The sequence below is a fragment of the Xiphophorus maculatus genome, chromosome 10 (assembly GCF_002775205.1).
Source record: "Xiphophorus maculatus strain JP 163 A chromosome 10, X_maculatus-5.0-male, whole genome shotgun sequence".
Classification (NCBI taxonomy): Eukaryota; Metazoa; Chordata; class Actinopteri; order Cyprinodontiformes; family Poeciliidae; genus Xiphophorus; species Xiphophorus maculatus.
Genome location: NC_036452.1, coordinates 5,244,898 through 5,264,338, shown reverse-complemented (window position 1 = coordinate 5,264,338; position 19,441 = coordinate 5,244,898). Strand labels below are relative to the sequence as shown.

The window sequence follows — 19,441 nt, the reverse complement described above, 5'->3', positions numbered from 1 at the left end:
TTTAGAGTCTCTGCTCCGTGTGAAGCTCAGCTATTTCTGAGACCTGAATCTCATAATCCCCTCCCTGCAAACAAAGCATTTACTAATTCATTTCCTGAGAGCATCTCAGCAGCCTTAAAGCCAAAATGGAGCAATAAATAGCCTAATAACATGCAGAGGGCTCTTTTCACAGCTGGGTTGGCCCTGTAGCACCTAACGGTCCAAACTGACACTGCTCTCTAAGAAAATGCAAATTGTGGCAAAAAATATTTCTAAATGGTTTTTATATAAAGAGGACAACAGGATTTTGGAAAATAAATTGTGTAATAGCATTTATTCTACATTAGACATATCAATATACAGGCATAATTTCTGCTCAGTGGAATTTAGTTTTGCATAATCAAAATGTATTTAGAAATATTTTTGCATGTATTCTGCCAAATGGTAATCACTAAATAAGAGAAGCATGAGGATTTTATAAAATTTTCAGAAAATTCGGCCAGCTTCAATGAATTGATTACACTTTAATCAATGAAATATCAGTAATAAAAACACATTTAACACAATTAAACACTAAAATTATGTGTGTAAACTTTTGAGTACAAAGGTTTACACACATCTGGTCAGTATGAGGCATAACTGTCTTTTAAAATGCATGACTTTGGTCAAAACGTCTGGGTTTCATTCCAAGGGTTCATTATATTATCAATCAACCTAATATTTACTCTTTTATCACTTACTCACAATCAAATCTAACAAGTATGGGCTTGTTAGATTGGTTCAGGCTTGGTTCTGACAGAGCAAGGCTCCTTGCCCGTTCAGAAGGAAACTAGGTTTCTAAAAGTTTATCTGGGTGAACTAGAACTTAGTTTTTTTTTTTTTTTAAAAAAGACAATAGATTTTGAAGATTTGGGAATAGGAATACTATAATTGATTGTTTTGGTTAGACTCTTAGCATTTTGAAGGGCCTTTGAGAGCTGTTACATTTATGTGAAGATTCACATCTAAAGTGTTTGTGTTCTCTATAACCTTTTTAGATTCACGGGGATATTACATAATGTCCAATGATTTCTCAAAAAAGCAAATATTCATAACATTTCTCTCTCTTTGCTCTCTGTGCCCTTCTCAGAAGGTTCCTTGAGTTCTGGCTCTGGCAGCAGGTCTTTGAGTCCATGATGCTCAATGGAAGCTGTGTGTATGTTGTGAGGCACCAATATAAAAGAAAGACCTTCCTGGTTGTTATGTAAACACACAAAAAAAACCATACAAAACTAGAGATGAGACGGGGGGGAATCTATTTTGAGTGGAAAAGAAAATGTTCAGGAAACTAGTTATCATTTGATGGTCATCATCTAAAAGAAACAGAAAAAAGGCTCGCAGGCCACTGAGGCAGCTGTGCTTTCAGATAATCCAGCAGTGAAAACACAGATGGGGCCACCAGCCAATTTTGGAAATAAATATAACTTTTTTTTCCTATACAGAAAAACTCAATCGAGAGGCTTAAAATGATAAAATGTGTGTAAATCATGAGTTTTCTGTTTCTAATAAATCAGTTAAAGGAAGACTTGTGATTTGAACCACGCTCTTTCAACATTCCTTTTTAAAAACTACAAATTATCAAGCAACATTGGCACTGAGTTTATAATGACAGCTCATCAATGATTTGTTTAATTCCTCTCTCCAATACCGGGCCTGTGTCACTTCAGAGCCGCCAAATATTAAAGACCTAAAACTACAAAGCTTTGCACCTGAACGCCTCACGCTGTGAACACGTATTTTTAAGACCCCAGGCCTGGAGTGATGAGATTCACATTATGGTGTTTCAAAGTCTCACAAAAAGACACTTCACACAACTGTGATTAAATACACACAAGAACACCCCGACAGCAAAATGGTCATACTGCGCAAAAAAGAAAATACTTGGATGAACGTGCGGCTGCTGTTAATTATTAAATAAATGGAGTGATTTAAATATAGTCATGATTGGTGCTGAAGTCGTTTTATGTTTGGGGTTTTATATATATATATATATATATATATATATATATATGCAATAAGAGAGAGGATGGAAGTGATATTATGGTCGTGCCTCTCATTATCTGTATGGAAAGATCTGACTGAACATTCATCTGACCGACTGGGCTGCAGTCGGTTTATTTTTACAAGTCTTTCACGGGAACTGAAAAGCTTTCTGCTTGTTCAGAAAGCAGCTATGTATTGGTCTATTAATCTTTCTCTCGCTCACTCACAAAAAAATGCTAGTCACGCTAAATGATTTTAATCTTTTATGAGTCTCTAGCACTAATACAAACTGCACACCAATACTCATTTAATAATTAAAGCCTTGAATTGATTTTTGCATTACAATGCTTGTGTTGAGGGACATTAGTCTGTGCTGCTGATGATAATAACATAGCTGATTCCTTCCAATAAAAGCAACTTCACTTCGGCAGCAAATAGAAATGGAGGGAGAGACGAGGATAAAGGGGGGGATTGTAGCAGGAAGCAATATGATAGAAAAGATCAACATTCAGAGCCTTTAGGTGGTGTTTTTATTCAAATAAAAATCTATTTTAAAAAGAGATACTGGGTTTAATGGAATAATAGTTATTACAGTTTTATGCAAGTCTAGCTTGACACCTACATCTCATTTTCTTAACCTTAGGTTTTAAAGATTTTGTAAATTGTTTCTTCCACTACAGCAGTTTCGATATTTTCAGAAATAGCAGTTTGTATGGATTTTCTTGGGCTTTGTGACGTGCAGACCATCAGTCAACTTGTGTCCTTTTTGACATGAACACAATTTCCTCGTGCCACCAACACCGTTTGTAATGGGAGGCATGGCGTGATCAGAGTCATGTGCAGCTATGATCAGTTTTTTCTACGATTTTTTTTTTCCCCCTGCAAGTTATCGTATTTCTCTTAACCATTTTACATACTTTAAAGCAAAACATCTAAAGGCAGCGCTTGGCATCACAGCAAAAATCAGAAATCAAACCCTAATTGCTGATTAGATGACTGGAGAGAATTGAATGCACTGGATCTTATTTAGGCACATTGAAATAAACAGAACTCAAATATAATTTCCCACCAAATTTTTTTACAAATTTTTTTTTTTAAACAAAATTTTAAATTACCCATCTTTTTGTTCCTCTTCAGAATTACACATTTTCTTTCTTGGTCTGTCACCTGAAAGTAAGACTGAAGTTACAGATTTTTTTATTTATTAAGTTTTTTCAGTTAACCTCTCCAGTGAGGCCTTCCCACTGAGTTATCAGAAACGTCTCAGTCCAGATGTTACCTGTAATATTCATCACATGAAAAACATTAGCATGGGAGGCACTGCTAGAATTTTATATGTACACCACAACGCTGCTGGAAACCTAAAAAGATGGAAATCTGGAGAAGGAAAGAGTCCATCCCCAGTGAACCGATGATCCAACACATGTGGTATCTCTGAAGTTGACAGCCGGGTCCTACAGGGAGGCTGCTACCCTAAAAAGGCTACATTAAAGGGATTCCCAAGGAAACAGCACATCATTTATCATTCCTGCCTTTATTTATGAAGGGATGTTCGAATGTATTTGATGTCTTGGAATTGAAAAATATATATTTTACTAAAAGAAAACAGACCAACTGAGCTACAGGAAGAAATTTTCAGATTTTAAAAGAAAGAAATGATGAGGTAGTCTGCAAAGTAGTAGATTTCTTCAGTGGATTTTTTTTTTTTGCAACATGCTGAAGTGTTTTTAATCTGCAGGGTTGTTGTTTACCAGAGATGCAAAGAGCAGAAACATTCAGTGGACTGATTTGCTGAAAATTACAGCACTCTTTACAGCAGGGGTCTCTGAATCCCATTCTCAAGAGCTTCTGTCCCACAACACACCGGCTCTGTTCAGTCCGCCTCAGTCGAACTCTAGTTCGTTCGCCTACAAAGTCTGCTTGATTTGGGGAAGTTTGAATCGAGCTCTGTTGCTGTAACTGATTTCTTGAAGCTCCCATTTCCTGTGGGACAAAAGACATGATTGTCCACTTTCTGCCTTGCTGTTTAGCTTGTAGACCAAATGCAACGTGAAGTCTGGAGGACCAGACTCACCTTCTGTTTCTCCCTTGTTGACAGAAAGAGTGTTTGAAAGTAGAGCACAAAATATAACATCTGAAAAGTTAATCCAAAACTTTGAAATGTCAACCAGTTGTGTGCATAAATACACATGGAGGTTTCAGAAGTTCTGTGATATAGTATTATTGATTAATTGTTTGCTTACTGATAGTGGAAAGATTTTCCTGTTGGAAAACTTAACAAATCTTAGAAGGAAGGAATATGTTACTTTTCTCCACTTGAGCTTTTTGATTGACCTGCATTCGGGTTCTTGAAGATCTTAACACCAATCTGCCCGTTCTGAGACAGTAGAAACTAAAATGCTGTGCCTAAAGTTCAGGACAGAAATTTTAGTGGCCTTTTAAAACTTTTAGACAAAGAATTTGACATATATAATGTATATGAGCAATTTTCGTATTTTTTGTATGCATGTGAGAGAAAAATTGTATGCGTGTGATATTTTAATAGTGTATATGCGCAATTTTAGTATTTTGTGAGTATGTATAAGTCTTTAGTAGTGTGTGAGGGAAAAAACATAGTTTTTGTCCTAAACAGCCCCTCATAGATAAGCCTGACATGTCTCTGAATGGCTCCTGTTAAATCTGTCCACTGCTGGTGGTCATCTCTTTGTCTGGGTGTCTTTTGTGAAGATGGATGCTAATTATGCCACCTGTATTTGGTGGGGGAGCAAGAGCCACAAGAGGAAACAGCAAGAGCAAACAGTGAGAAGGAAAATATGATTTTTTTTTTAAATCTCTGGTTATGATATGAAAGAGATAAAAAATAAAATGTATTTCTGATTTCTCTTAACACTCTTTTTTTGTAGTAGTGTCTTAGAACCTTCAGTCTCTCTCTCTCCACTTTTATCCCTCCTCTACTCTTCAATCTCTGTCCTGATTATTCTACACTTAAGGTATTTTCTGTGAACCTTTTCAAACTCTCTGCCTGATCATTTTGAATGCACACTCATAAGCAATATGTTGAAGTATTGCACACAGCCACTACACACATACACGCATCCACGGTGCGTATGCTCAGAGCTAGACACTCATGCAGCCGTCCAGTCATTTGTAAAAAATTGCCCAGTGGAATTTCCTTTGTTGCCTCTGCAGGTTTGATCACAAATCAATAAAGCATCCCCACAGCTGCCATTTTAAGTTGTGTGTGGGGTCTGTGTGTGTAATTGTTATCTGGCTAGATTTTTGTTATATAGTACTTCAGTAGGTCTTATTTATTCCTCATCCTTTTGATTTTGTTCCCTTTAAGCTGTCCTGAAAGGATGTTTGTAATACTTAAATTTTTCGTGTAATTCTGTAGTTTAGAAATTCTTGTCATATTTATACCATTACTGAAAAATTGTGTCGCTTTGCTGCTGTTTATCTACTTTATAATTCAATATACATTTAATCCAGTGTCATAAATGTTGTATAGTATATTCTATGGAATTGGCATTGTCACATAAAACTGACCTTTTTTTTAGCTTTAATATAATCATGTTATAATGTTAATTACTCATTAAAATATACATGTAGTGTTTCCTGGATTCTTTCATGCTTTGTTTGAGAAACCCTTTAATCTCCCATGGCAACCATTCAGCTTTGCAAAATTCCTAAGTTGCAGAGTAAAATTTACAACTTACGTTAATATAGTTACCTGGTCATGCTATAAAATGGCACTTTGTGCCTGGAAAACAGGTAACACTGCCCCTTTAAGATAAGATCCAATGTTAGAGGATCTGTGTTAAAAGTCCAGAGGGACACAGTTTAATGTATAATCTGACTGGTTCAACGCAAAATCAAAGTGCCTTTTAACTATTTCAACATAAATACGTGTCCTTTAAACTTTTACATACTGAAGCACTCTCCAAATTAGGTGTTTTGGAATTTCCTCTGATCAGCGGCACACACTGCTCCCGAAACCTCTGACTAAGTTCAGGCTGACACTGAGCTCCAAAATGCCTATAAACGCCTTAATTTCCCCAGAGAGTTTGATATTTTCCTACAATGGTGCACTTACTGAAGCTTACAAGAAAACCAGAATAACTATGGCGCCGAAGTGCACTTTTTGTGTGCACAGTGTTTAACAAAAAGAAGGCATGGGAGCTGACGGGATCCATGTCGAGAACAGATTCGTTAGTTCCAAAGGCTGCGGTGGAGGATGTCTCTGCCGTCTTTCAGTGCAGCTTTTGGAAAAACTCTTAATGGATGGTGGTTCTGTCAGCACCTCTTCCCCTTGTCTGAAACTTGATTGCACTCTCAGGCAGCCGCAACACCAGCTACACTTCTGAACTCAGTAGACTCTTGGCTCCATTTGATGTTGGCAGGATGTCCTGAGCTCAGCCCGCTACTTGATCATCAGCACTAAAAATGATTGATGATGCCTATAACCCATGGGATTAAGCCTCTTTGACCCATCTCAGACTGTTATATTTGGGAAAATGGCCTTGTCTTTTACTGCACTTAAAAAAATAAAATCTGACAGGCACTTATCTTTATGTGCTGCATATGACTGATATTGGGTAACTTCTGCAAAAGTTACCGTAAGTCTACAGGAATGTGAGGATATAAATCTTGCTCATTATCTTGTCCTATTTGTGACAGTATTCATATTATATATAAATATATAATATATTAATAGATAGAGCAGTCTCTATGCTCACTCAGGGGTCACCTAAAGTTGCTAGTCCGAACATCTACATTGCCCTAAATTGAAGTAAATGAAATACCATGGACTAAAAAATGTGAAATCATGGCAGTTTCAAGTTTTTCTTACTATTTATGAGTCATCTATACAAAGTGCAGCAAAAAACTGAAGATGAGAGACACAAAGCTTTTCACAAAGTATTCCTGGCCCAGTGCTTCTGGGTTTTTTCTGTCTCTCTTCTTTTCCGTTAACCCACAGTTGCTCATGGCAGATGGCCACTAATACAATTTCTTTCTGTTCAAAGACAATTGTTTCTTTCCATTGTCACCATATTCTTGCTGTAAAGTTTAATGGCATTTGAACGGCTCCCTCTTTAATTTCATTGATAATTTCATTTATGGACAAATGCAAAGAACCACCACAGCTCAGAGCTCAGTAAGTGTTAGAATCCTTGGACATTTGGGTCTGGGTTTTGGTTTTTATTCCTTATTGTTGCTTAACATGTTTTGCCATATTCAATTCAGTATCCTTTATTCATTATTGTTTCAATGGTCTCACTGTTTGTTTTTCAGTTTCTGTATTTACCCTCTAAGTCTGAGACTCTGATCTGAGACGAGGTCCTGCCCCAATTGGAGGAATTAAAGTATCTTGGGGTCGTGTTCATGGAGGAGGGAACGACGGGACGGGAGATCGATAGACAGATTGGAACCCATCTGTAGCGACTAGGAGAGAGCTGAGCCGAAAGGAAAATGATGAATGGATTTACTTTTGTGTTTTGATCCTTATACGGTTAGATTTAGCTCCCTTAGATCAGTGGTATTACTTTCTGCGGAGTCTCTGTTCAGTCCCTAGTTTTAATTATTCATTTTAAATCACTACCTGTTGGCCTCTACTACCGGCTGCACCCTGTTGATAATCAACCACCTCCTCCTCTTTATTTAAGCCTCTCAGTTTTCTGATGGATTCTCCGTCGAGTATTGTTGTCTCGCTGCATTATATATGTTCTTGCTTTTTCATTGAGAGAAATCTCGTTTTGCCAGCTGACCTCTACACTTGAGTATTCTTCAAGCCCCACTAGACATGACAGAAACTCTTTGTATAACAGCATTCTTTTACCTATTTACCATTTATTTGAAAGATAGACAAGGTACACCCACTGAACAAATTGCTACATAGACCTGTATAATTTCTTGCTAACACAAATAGTGAATCAGCCAATCACATTTCAGAAGCTCATTGCATTTAAGCATCTAGATGTGATTAAGAGGACTTGCTGAAATCTAAACCTAACATCAGAATGGGGAAGGAAGAGCATTGGTATTGACGTAAGTGCCTTGTTAAATCTGCTGCGACGTGTGATGCTATTATGTCATTGTGGACCAAAATCTCAGAGGACGGTTCAAACACCTTGTTAAATCTTTGCCACAAAGAATAAAGGCAGTCCTGAAGTGAAAAAAAGGTCTTGGTACGAGTTAGGTGACTCTAATAAAGTGACTGGTGGGAGTTTATATATAAAGGTCAAGCAATGGGTGCTTGTTAAAGTGACTGCAGCAGTTCACACTTCTGCCATGTGATAAGTAATATGTGAGGGTTACTGTGTCTGACATACTGTATGTATTCTGCTGATGTACGTTTGGAGTGACACTGACAACTGCTGCACATCTGAATCGGTTTTATGGAAAGGTTTAAGGGGAAAAATAAAAAAAAATATTACATCTTTCACTGATCAGCTTTGTTTGAATTTGCTTAAAGTAACTGATCTGTGTTGATTGTCAGTTTAGCTTTAATCTTGTAAAGTTGATAAGTTAGTGAGCAGAGAAATTTGATGTTTTGTGTTGTTGGAAAATTGCTTCCTATCAGACCTTGAACTGTTTTTGTTGTCTTTCATTTAGCTGGAGTTGATTCATTTCTGTCTATGATGATAAGCTCAAGACCAACCCCCAAAAAACTAAAGAGGATCAGACAGGCACCGAAAATTCATGGATGAAGGAATGATACTGTAGCTGCGTTATGAAACACTTTTACACTAATCATTCATTCACATGTTCCACTCAATGAAATCACAGGTTAGTCAAGTTATGTTTATGTTTTTATTGCCACGTAATTACATGTTTCATGGTGATAATTCACATGCAATGTAAATAAAATGATAAGAATCTCTAATTTGCTATGACGCCTTTGGGCGATGTTTTGACAAGTTTCTTTTCAGCAACATGTAATTTGTGCTTAGGTGTAAAAACTAACAGATGCATACAAAGCACCTCGCCTGCAGAGGTGTTGCAGAATCTGCTGCCAGCAGGATCTGGCATAAATTAGCTCCCAGGTTCTTTTACTGCTTCCTCGGGGGGAAAAGCGCTGCATGAATCCTTTCCATAATGACAAGAAAATTAGGGTTGAAAATGCACCTTTTTTGCGTGTGAGTGTTAGCATGTAGCTCTGCAGGTGACATCTCAGAAGAAAGGGGAAAATAAAATGAAAGATGATAGAGAAGGAGCTTTTTCTGGTGGAGAGAACAGCAACTGCAGACACACTTTGTGTGCATCGCTGCTTCATCCACAGCAATATGGACTTTCACACTCAAACCTCTTTTACCCCATAGTGGGAAAATCATTATTTTCATCTTCTATTCAATCGTCAAATTAGTTTTTTGACAGTTCACTTATGTTGTCACTTTTGTCCCTCATGTTCGCCCATCAGCTGCAAGACCCAGAGTCACCTCATCACCCTGTCGTTGACTTTTCTTATCCTTATGAATAAAATAGACCTCACTCAGGGAGTTCTTTTGTGACCTTGGCCCATCATCAGGGGCTCACATCAATCTGCACAATCAAATATGTTTTTCATTTTCTTCATTTCCTTTGTAGAATTTTACTTCAGCTCACAGAAGTAATGGGAAACGGAAATCAACCTGCTGAAAATTGAAAACTGTCCTCTTGGGACCAATGGATATCATATACTGTATGTCTGAACTGTGCTGGTTGCCATATCCTTCATAGATTCGTTGTGTTAGAAAATCAAGCTGAGTCCTAATCTGCTATCGTTCACTTACCTGAAAACAAACCTCTTACAATGATGCCAATCCTCTATATTTTAAATAATATCCCACAAATCTTTGGAGTTTTATGTTCTGCAACAACACATTCAATATTTGCTTACTGTATATATGAAAGAAACATGTCTTTTTAAAATATTTATTCAAAAAGAATGGTTTGGAAAAGAAACTGATTGATTGTGAAACATTAGAACTAATAGAACTAATCTCATAGCTTAAATATAATATTTTAGTTTGTGAGCAAAACGTCTGAAAATGTTCATTCACCTGTTGAACTTTGTGAATTTGGTCACATCACAACAAAGTTTATGGATTTCGCTAGAATGTTAAGGGATCAACTAATGCTGTTCATTTGAATGTACGTTTTACTTTGGTGTTTAAAAAATTACAAATAAAAACTGGATCCTCAGTTCCAGTTTGGTGTCTTTTGCAGCCTCTGACAGCGTTTCTTCCCAGATTGCCTTTAGCTCCATCAGTCTCACCATCAACACTGGTATACCCTAATGAACCCACGAGTAAAACACTCTTCAATTTTGTTTTAAATGAGAGCAACTGCTGCATTCATTGTGTTGTTTTGCTCTCCCAGCCTTTTTTTTTTACTATCCCCCCTTTGTATCCAGATTGTTGTTAGTTTACAGTATTATCACCTGACAGACAACACCCAGGGGTTGTAATTAACGTGGCTGCCTTCAGGTTTTTCAGTATTCAGAGGAGACGGATGCTGTGTTGTTTTGGGAGAAATTTTTGTCACTTCTCTGCGAGGCAAATGCATTGCTGCTGGTTGTTCTGAAGGCCTGACGTCTCTGACCTAACTTGCTTTCCTCTTGTGGAAACGACTGACTGAAGATCTTATGCAGAGGCATCACGAGACAGGATGAAATTATGGCCTGAGATGCTGGGAAACATTTAGAAAAATCTGCTTCTTTGCTTCTCACAAACGGGCTTCAATTTTGTTCTCTGTACCACCTCTGATAGACACTGCAGCAGAACCAGAATAGCCCATGAAAACCACAGTTTTTAAGATGCTTTTATCCATGAAATAAATGTAAAAAGAAAAAAAAAGAGAGAGAAAAAGAAAACATTGATATTTATCCCTTCAAATTCTAAATGTTTTTGTTGATTATCCTTCTAGAATTTTTCTTGCTTTTGCTTTCTGGTCCAAATGTCCCCGACTTTTTTCTGCACCGTTTGTGTTGCACACAACCAATGGACAAACAGAGCCGCTTCATCGAAACGGCTTCCCCTCAGCTTACACTTATTGCATCCCTCCATGCACCGTCACTACATATGTTTGCTCTTGCTGCAACCGAACAAATCACAATGCATTATACATGACTTTGTGACAATCACACAATATAGGAAAAATAATAATTTCCCCCAAGAACTATGTATTTGCATCATGACTTTGTTTGCACTGCCTCAAGCAGTGACCTGAATCTTGTTTGTTTTTATATTTTTTCCTATATTGTATATGTGGTATTGTTTCACCAAATATGCAGCTTGCGTTGGTTGTAAACAAACTTTAATTTAACATTGACCAAACTTTTTTTTCTTATGGCGAGTTTTATAATGAGGACCAGTCATTTTGTTTAGAAAGTAATTTCAATGTTTGACAAATACAAGAACAACGTGAAAACCACAGATGGTCTTCAGCAGCACTTATATTTACGTAAACAACACAGCACACTTGTTTTAATAGCGTGCCATTAGGTTATGAGTGTGTTTCCTGTTTGTGCTGAAATGATGCGTATGATGAAGATTCAGGTTGTCTTAATCGAGCCGCTCTAGATCCCAGAGGAGTTGAAAAGGAGGCTTCATGGATACAGAGCAGGCCCAAAGAGAGAAAAGGAGGACGTTCCATCCATCTCTTCACTCAATCATAACGGGAAAGGATTTAATGATTCCAACATCCCTCTGATTGACTTTCTATACTTGGTAACATTGGAGCCAAAATGAAGACTACTACACACCTAACAGAGGCTACTTCCGTGTAACAACAGGCTACTGACCTGATTTAAGAAAGGCCAGCATCAGTAACTGACCAGCCAGTACTGGTAACAAACTTGTTTAACAATATTATTGTGCTTTTATGTTTTATGTTTGATATTTAAATTTGTTGTGATGTTGGATTTCAGTAAATTCCGTCAAACTAGAAGTACATTTGGTGACCAGCCACGATGTGTTTTTCAATAGCCTTTGTAATGCTAAAGCTAGTCTCCTTCTCATTTATCAATGTCTGCCTCTCATTAATCTAATTAGTATAACGCTTTAGATATATCTTGTAACAAGGAAGTGGTGCACAGTAATCTTAATTTTGGCCCTAACACTTCTCGAGCAAAAGCAAATGATGTGGATTCACGGATAAGTTACTCTGAAAGATCATCCCTGCTGCCCAGATATTTAGCTGTTAGCATGTCATGAATGTTATAAGACTGTTAGTTACTTCAGTCTTCAATCAGAGGCTTCTTTTGATTCAGTGCAAGACTGACTGCTACCAGAGATCCTTCCTGCCACAACATCGTCATCCATGACTCTTTGTACATGCTTGGATGATATGAGTTATAACAACATTTAGTTTCCCTTTGGGATAAGTACGTATTATTGATTTGAATTTAAAGTCATGCCATAGAATTTTAAAGGGTTTGAAGTCTACACTTTGACTTAGACATTGCAGAACCTTCTTTTTTAGCAGTTCAGAGTTGAACTTCCTGGTGTGCTTTGGGTCATTGTCCTGCTGTGTGGCAGAATTCATGGTTTTATCAAATTATTCTGATCTTAAAGCAGCAAAACAGCCCCAGACCATCACTCTACCACCACCAGCTTTTTTGACTCTTGGAATAATTTTTGTAGATCAGTCATTCTTACAAAGATTGACCTCTGAAATATGTTTTTCCTTTGGTAGATAATGGCTCTTTCTATGGGTTGACATTGAAATAGGTCCTTAAAAGTAGCTTTGCAACCCTTTTCGGACTGATAGATATGTGGGATTTTGTATATCAACTTTTTGTAATTTTCCTTAGATTGGAGGATGATGTGTTGCTACTTCACCTTGTCAGATAATTTTGTTGATCAAAGTTAACAGAATATCATATTTTCACAGAGTTTCAGGTCAGTTTTTCTCTTCCTCTAACAAGGTAAGTATTTTATGATTTGTGAAAAATAAATAACGAAATAAATCCTTCTGGGGGCAAAGACGTTTTCATAGTGGTGTGTGTAAAATGTTTATTTTGATGTTTTATTTGGTCAATTTCACCAACTCATGGGCATCTAGGTGTTTCATTTCTTTACTGATACATAAAAACCTTGACAGAAATGAAAGAGGGAATATATATACCCAAGAGCAAAAAACTGCCAGGTTGTATTTTGCTGCAGGGTAAACTGTGTTGCTTCCACTTAATGCATTAGGAAGAACTGGACGTGAGAGGTAATACTAAATTTAGGAAAAAATATATTTAAAAAAAAATAAATGGCCTTTAAGGAGAGACAGTTGTGAATAATTTTGTTACATTCAGGCTCCTGCTGTTTAAAAAAATAATTAGTGTTTTTGTTTCTCTGAGTCAGTGTAGGGACACAAAAGGAAAAGCTCAATTTAATATGTAATCTCTTATATTGATGTCAGTAAGTGGTGGGAGACTGGTTTTTAGTGGGGGACTCTTCACACCCTCAGGCACAACTTTAATGGAACAGGGAAATTTCACTCAAACAGAATTTATTTTATATTTATTTCTTCATGAATTATTTTAAATAAGGTTTTGTATTTTTGCCAACAGGTTCGCGAAGGATTCAGCCTAAATAAAAGTTATTTTCATTATTTATTGAGAAGTAAAATCTTAATGTTCTTGTTCTTGTTTGTCTTCTAAATGACTGAATTTAAAGTTAGGAAAAGTGTCAGAATGAGTTAAGTAGTGTATGGATAAGGCTCAGTCTTTCTGAAAGTAATACATCAGAATAAAGCCATATTGATTAATTAACATATGCATGTGACAGAGGCTTTCTTTTCTTCATATAACATTTTACCTCTTCAGGTTTTACTTTTCCAGGCCAGAACATTATTGAAATCAACTCCCATGCTTCTCCAGATTGCATATAAATTGCACATGAATGTCATTCATTGAAAACAAACCATGCTTTTTTGAGTCAATGTACATATCATCTCATTATCGCAGACTGCAAATAATTTAATAAATTATACGCAAACAGCTTCCATGATCAAACAGCTTTCACCGATTATATTAGAATTTTATGAAAATAATGAACGAGGAGAAGCCAGGTATTTAATCTTTCTGAATGTTCCAGTTTGAAATCAGCATTGAGCTACTTCTACTTTAATCCAAAAACTTTCTCTAATCTTTACAGAAGACGGCATTTGAATAAGAAAAAAAAAAATCTTTTTTGTGTGTTAGTTCTGCAATTTCATCCTGACGAGATCTGGTGTCTGCGCTCTTAGGGTGACATAAATCCAGCTTAAATCCAGTAGAATCGTCTCTTGATGGGTAATTCTGTTATGCTTTACTTTTTTCAAGGAGGAGGAATGTCGACTGGAGTCCATGTGGAAGGCAAGATCGACAATAGAGGCTGGTGAAGAAATCTAAGACGGCAGGAAGTGAGAAGAAGGTGCCAGGTGAGGCTGAGGAGGAGCACTCTGAGCTGCTGATGAATGAAGAAAATGAGTGCGATAGAAGGAGGCTGAAGGAAGAAACCCCTACTTGTCAAAATGTGAGTAGGATGATGTCTCATAAAGATATGAATAGAACAGCAAAGTACATTATTTAACACAATCTCTAGGAGTAAAAGAGAGCCCAAGAAAAGGAAATGAAGTGCAGTGATACCAATTTTCCAGAACCGGACTGATGAACAGGACTTTAAATGAATACAGTATGAAGTGGATTGGCCGCGGCATGGGGCGACGGAAAAGAATAGTGGAAGGAAGGTTTAGAAAAGGAGATGAATAGTGAACAGAAGCAGCAAAGAGGGAAAACCGAGGACACATTAAGTTTGATTTTTGCTTTTAAAGTCCTGAAAAGGATAAAGAAGATGTCATATTTCGTCCTTGAAGATTTTAAGGGGACGGCAGAGAAAAATGTGTGGTGCTTCACTACAATACACTGTATAGACAGGTTGCGTACAATCTCTGTTTCATATTTTTCTATTTCCAAATTTTCTGTTTTACGTTATGACAACCCTGACATAAATGACTCAAAGTTCTCTTCCAATACTCACTGATTAGTGTTTTCAGTGAACATAAGGCAACCATAGAAAAATAGGAAAGGACATAAATGAAAAGTTGCTCAATTCATTATAAATTACTTTTAACATCAGCTATTTATGCTTTTCATAACAATGTACTACAAAACTCACACAAAGAATTAAATTCTGTGCAATTTAAAAATATAATTCTTTATCTTCATTAGATTATGTAGTTGCATATCTAAAGGGATAATCGTTAGAGTTGTCATATTACCTTTCTCAAGAAAACGCTAACTGAAGCTGGAAAGAGAACAAAACGTTATACACCTCGCTCTTAAATAGATTGAATAAAGTGCTATAACCTCTGATTTCTAAGTGAAAGCTGGCATAATAGAGAAAACCCTGAAGTAAAGGAGGAGCAAAAGCCGAAACTGAGATGATTTACAGGGTAATTATCTCAAGGAGGCAAGACTCAAAAAAAATCTACAGCTGGTAAAATAAGTCCTGAAATATGGAGGTGCATGTGGTTCAATCACTGATAAATGATTTTTCATGGTGTGGAACCCTATTAGTCGTCTCATTTAAAGAGAATAAAGTAAATGTTTTATTTTTTACCCTCCACATTTAAAACTGTCACAGATAAATTCTAACATGCTCCGTCTGATGGGTTTAAGTAATAACTGCTGTAATGTGGTCTGCTGCTTTCTAATGTTTTCACCCTTCTTCTGAATTTATTTAATTTAGTTTACATACACTGTAAACTAAATGGTGGAAACTATTCCTATTCAACAATGTATAGAAATGTGCAGTAAATGTGCAAAATGTTAATTAAAATCTCCTCTAAGTAAAGTTAGACCTGGCTCACTGTTTACTAAAAATATTGACTTGCAAAAACACATTTTCCTTCTTGCTGCAAGGAATTCATTCGGTTATTCCATGCCAATCCCTCTGTGTCCTCCAAAAACAAAAACTGAAAATAAATAAATAAATAAACCATCCAAGCATGCCTGTCCGTCTGTAGTGCTGGCAGATCCATTTATGTGCAGAAACAGCCTGTGGATGCAAGTGGTCAGATTATGGGTTCTGTCGCTGTTTGATTTCCCAACATGTGTTTTGTCTGTTCATAACTTGACAGTTTGCTTCACTTTGGTGTGTTTCATACCTGCTTGAAAGTACCTGACCAACATTCTAATTTATTGAATATGACTGTATTAGTTGTGCGTTACACTGTTGTTTTTTTTAAATCACAGTCCTCAATAATTGTAAATTTATTCTGTTATTCAGAACCTAAAATGCCTACAGCCGTCTGTAGGCATTTGAATCTTGCTGTATTTTAGTCAGTTTAGTTGACTGTAGTTTGATTTTATTGATACAGCCTTTTTACACTTATAAAAAATGAATTAAATAAAAAAAACTATATATACTATACTATACAACTCAACCTGGCTTACCACAAAAAGTTACATCTTATGTTCCTCCATTTTAATCACATTTCAATTCCCAGGTAAAATGTTGATCACTTTAGATACATTTTTAGTTTTTATATTTTTTTTTTTGTTATGTTTTCATTAAGCATTTAGCTTAACGAAGTTTAGTTTGCAGATTTTGTTTTTTGGTTAAAAAAAAAAAACAACTTCATGTTACTTTTGTGTTAGTCTACCATGATAATTCCCAATAAAATACAACAAAGTTTGTGGTTATAATGTGAGAAAAAAAAAGTTAAAATGATTCAGGGCAATTATTCAATTTCTGAGACACCTTCAAACCTTTTATGTGATATCACATAAACAGTTTGAGAATACCAATGATTTCTGTACAGTGAGAAGAATTTTAATGACCCTCAGAGGAATCTTCCCTACACCGGTTACAGATGTAACTTATCAACTGTTCACATAGAAAGGGCAGATTGTTGGCATTGATTTCTTGCCTCCCCCTGAAAGAACCATTTTAATATTGACAGCTCTCTGACCTTCTCAACAACATTGCACACAATTTGTGCTTGTACTTGATAAATTACTGATACATGTAGATCAATATAGAGACACATTGCATAGTGTTACTTTACTGACACATTTATACTAATATTGATCTAATCAGTTCAATATGAGTAAAGCATTCAATCAAATATGTAACTATATCTATTTCCCATTTTAGTGATTGATATTTGAATTAAGACTTCCTTCCAGTGAAACTCCAAATCCAGTAAAAATTAATGGGGAAATATGAAATTTGTCCAAGGAAGGATGTTTGATATAGCTGTAGTAATCATTGTTGACAGGTGGGACTGCCTCACCTGTCACTGTAACAAGTAAAATAGGTACTAACAATGATAAGAGAAAATCAATATATCCACATGACAATTCTGTCATTTGTTTTAATGTAACTACCGTGCCACACTAATAGGGGGCGATGCTGAGCCGCATAGACACAATGTGCAACAGGTGCTCTTCTTCTATACATTGGAATGACTGAAAATAATCAGAAACCTGCAAAAAAAATAAAAATAAAATGCAGTCAGAATGTGACTGTCCTCCTTGAAGCAGCTTGGCTTAAAAATGAAAGGAAAATGAGAGACAAGAAGGACAGGTTTTACAAAAATATGACAGATATTTATAAAGGTTCCTACACAATTTTAACAAAAAAGAAAGCTAAAAAATAATTAAATTAAACAAAGAAAAATGTAAACAAATTCCAAAAAATATAATTTGACCTTATATCAAATACTCTTGTTGTTCTTGCTGTTGTATTGTCAAACAGAAGATAATTGATTAAAGCAGAATTCAGACTCTCCAAATAATGTCGAAAATGGAAACTTAAGTTTTTATTTTGGATCTTGGGTTTGTGCTGCTGGCTGTGGATGAGTCAGGGCCTCACCAGACATGGACCTCACCACACACCACGGGCAGAATGCCAGTCTGGAAATCTGAAATGTTAATTGACGTGGAGAAAAAATTGATTTACGGATCAATTCTGGCTATTAAATGTTAATATATCTTGCCATATCGGAGGTAGTGCCCTATCAGCATGTTTTTTTGTTTTTTTTCCCCCCTTTCTGTCTTTGGTTTTGTACATTGTGGCTTTTTTTCTCGCTATAAGTGAATGCATCCTGGCTCTCTTCCAGGTGAAACAACAACCTCATTTTCAGGTAGACCAGAGTTTGCTTGTTTGGTTTGCTGCAGAGTTCAGATGAGTTTTCTTCAAGTGAAGGAAACAGTTTGAGGAAAAAACTCGTGCACATCATAAACATCATAAGTCTAAATTGCTGCGGTGCAAAAGTTCTCCAAAGGTAGATGGTCAGTTAACAGTTTTTAAGATTAAAGATCATTATATCATATGTAGTTATTTTTGCAGCCTACTCAATTTTGCTTTTCCTTCTCATTATCGAAATTGATTTTTTCCCTCTGGATTGGGACAACATTCAAATACTATAAATGCTGCTGACCTGTGAAAATGCTTAAAATACGCCACTTCTAAATTATTTGTATGTTACAAAAGAGGGATTTAGAGCCACTGGCACTTCCACATTTTTGTATGAATGGATTGATGAATGGCTTAATGGCTTGAAATGTAACTGAAAAGGCAATTTATTTTAGTAACTCAATTCACTAAGTGAAGCACATTATATAAAGTGATTAAATATGATTTAACAGGCTGCAATTTTCAAGCCTTTATTCCTGATAGTTATGATGATTTTTCACTTACAGCTAATATAATCATATTAAACCAATAAAACCCATTTTAATAAATAAATATGGGTTTGATGAAAAGTATGTACTTGATACATACACACATATATACAAATCCATTCAATAAAGTATAATATTTCCGAAAAACTCATTTATTTCAGCCACTTGATAACTAAGACAGATGGATGTTTAAGAAGCCTTTATTTCTTTTAATAATCATGATTTTCTACTTACGTGTAATGAAAATTTGACATTTAAAATTAGAATGTTGATTCAGACCATTAAACACTTCTTTAATAAAGAAATATGGACTTAATAAAAAATGCTTAATACCTGTTTAAAGGCTGTTATTTAAGATGTAGTTTTAATTTGACAAACGGGCCTCATCTGAACACATTCTGATTTATTGACTATGTCTGTATTTTAAAAGGAACAAGTTGTCATCAACTTGAATAGGTTGATGACAACTTCTCTAGCAGTGCAGACAGCAGTAAATCCAAAAGAACAAACGTGCTCACGATGCTCTACTAGATGAGGGGCTCAACTTGGGGTTGCTGTAAAGGGGCACTTCCTGCTGATTGTGACCAAATAATCAGGAAGTTTTTGAAATGACTTGTTTTCCAGACACCAAGTAATGTTAACTCATTGCCAGAAAATGACTATGTGTTTTCTTTAAGCTCTTGGGTTGTTTCTAAAAGCAGTAGAGAACCAAATATAAGTTAAAAAAAAATTGCATAAAGTGAATAGATCTTTTTTACTGGAGGCCATTATGTATTTCTCATAGAGGAAAACTGA

The 19,441-nt window shown here is 36.0% G+C and overlaps 1 protein-coding gene across 2 annotated transcripts in view; it reads left to right on the top strand.

The window, feature by feature from the left end:
• Positions 1-19,441, top strand: part of LOC102227956 (glycylpeptide N-tetradecanoyltransferase 1-like) — a 74,725-nt gene that overhangs the window by 29,879 nt on the left and 25,405 nt on the right. For both annotated transcript variants that reach the window (XM_023341267.1, XM_023341268.1), the window contains one exon: positions 14,297-14,489. The gene's annotated coding sequence lies outside the window, so the exon portion shown is untranslated. The remainder of the gene's footprint in view (positions 1-14,296; positions 14,490-19,441) is intronic.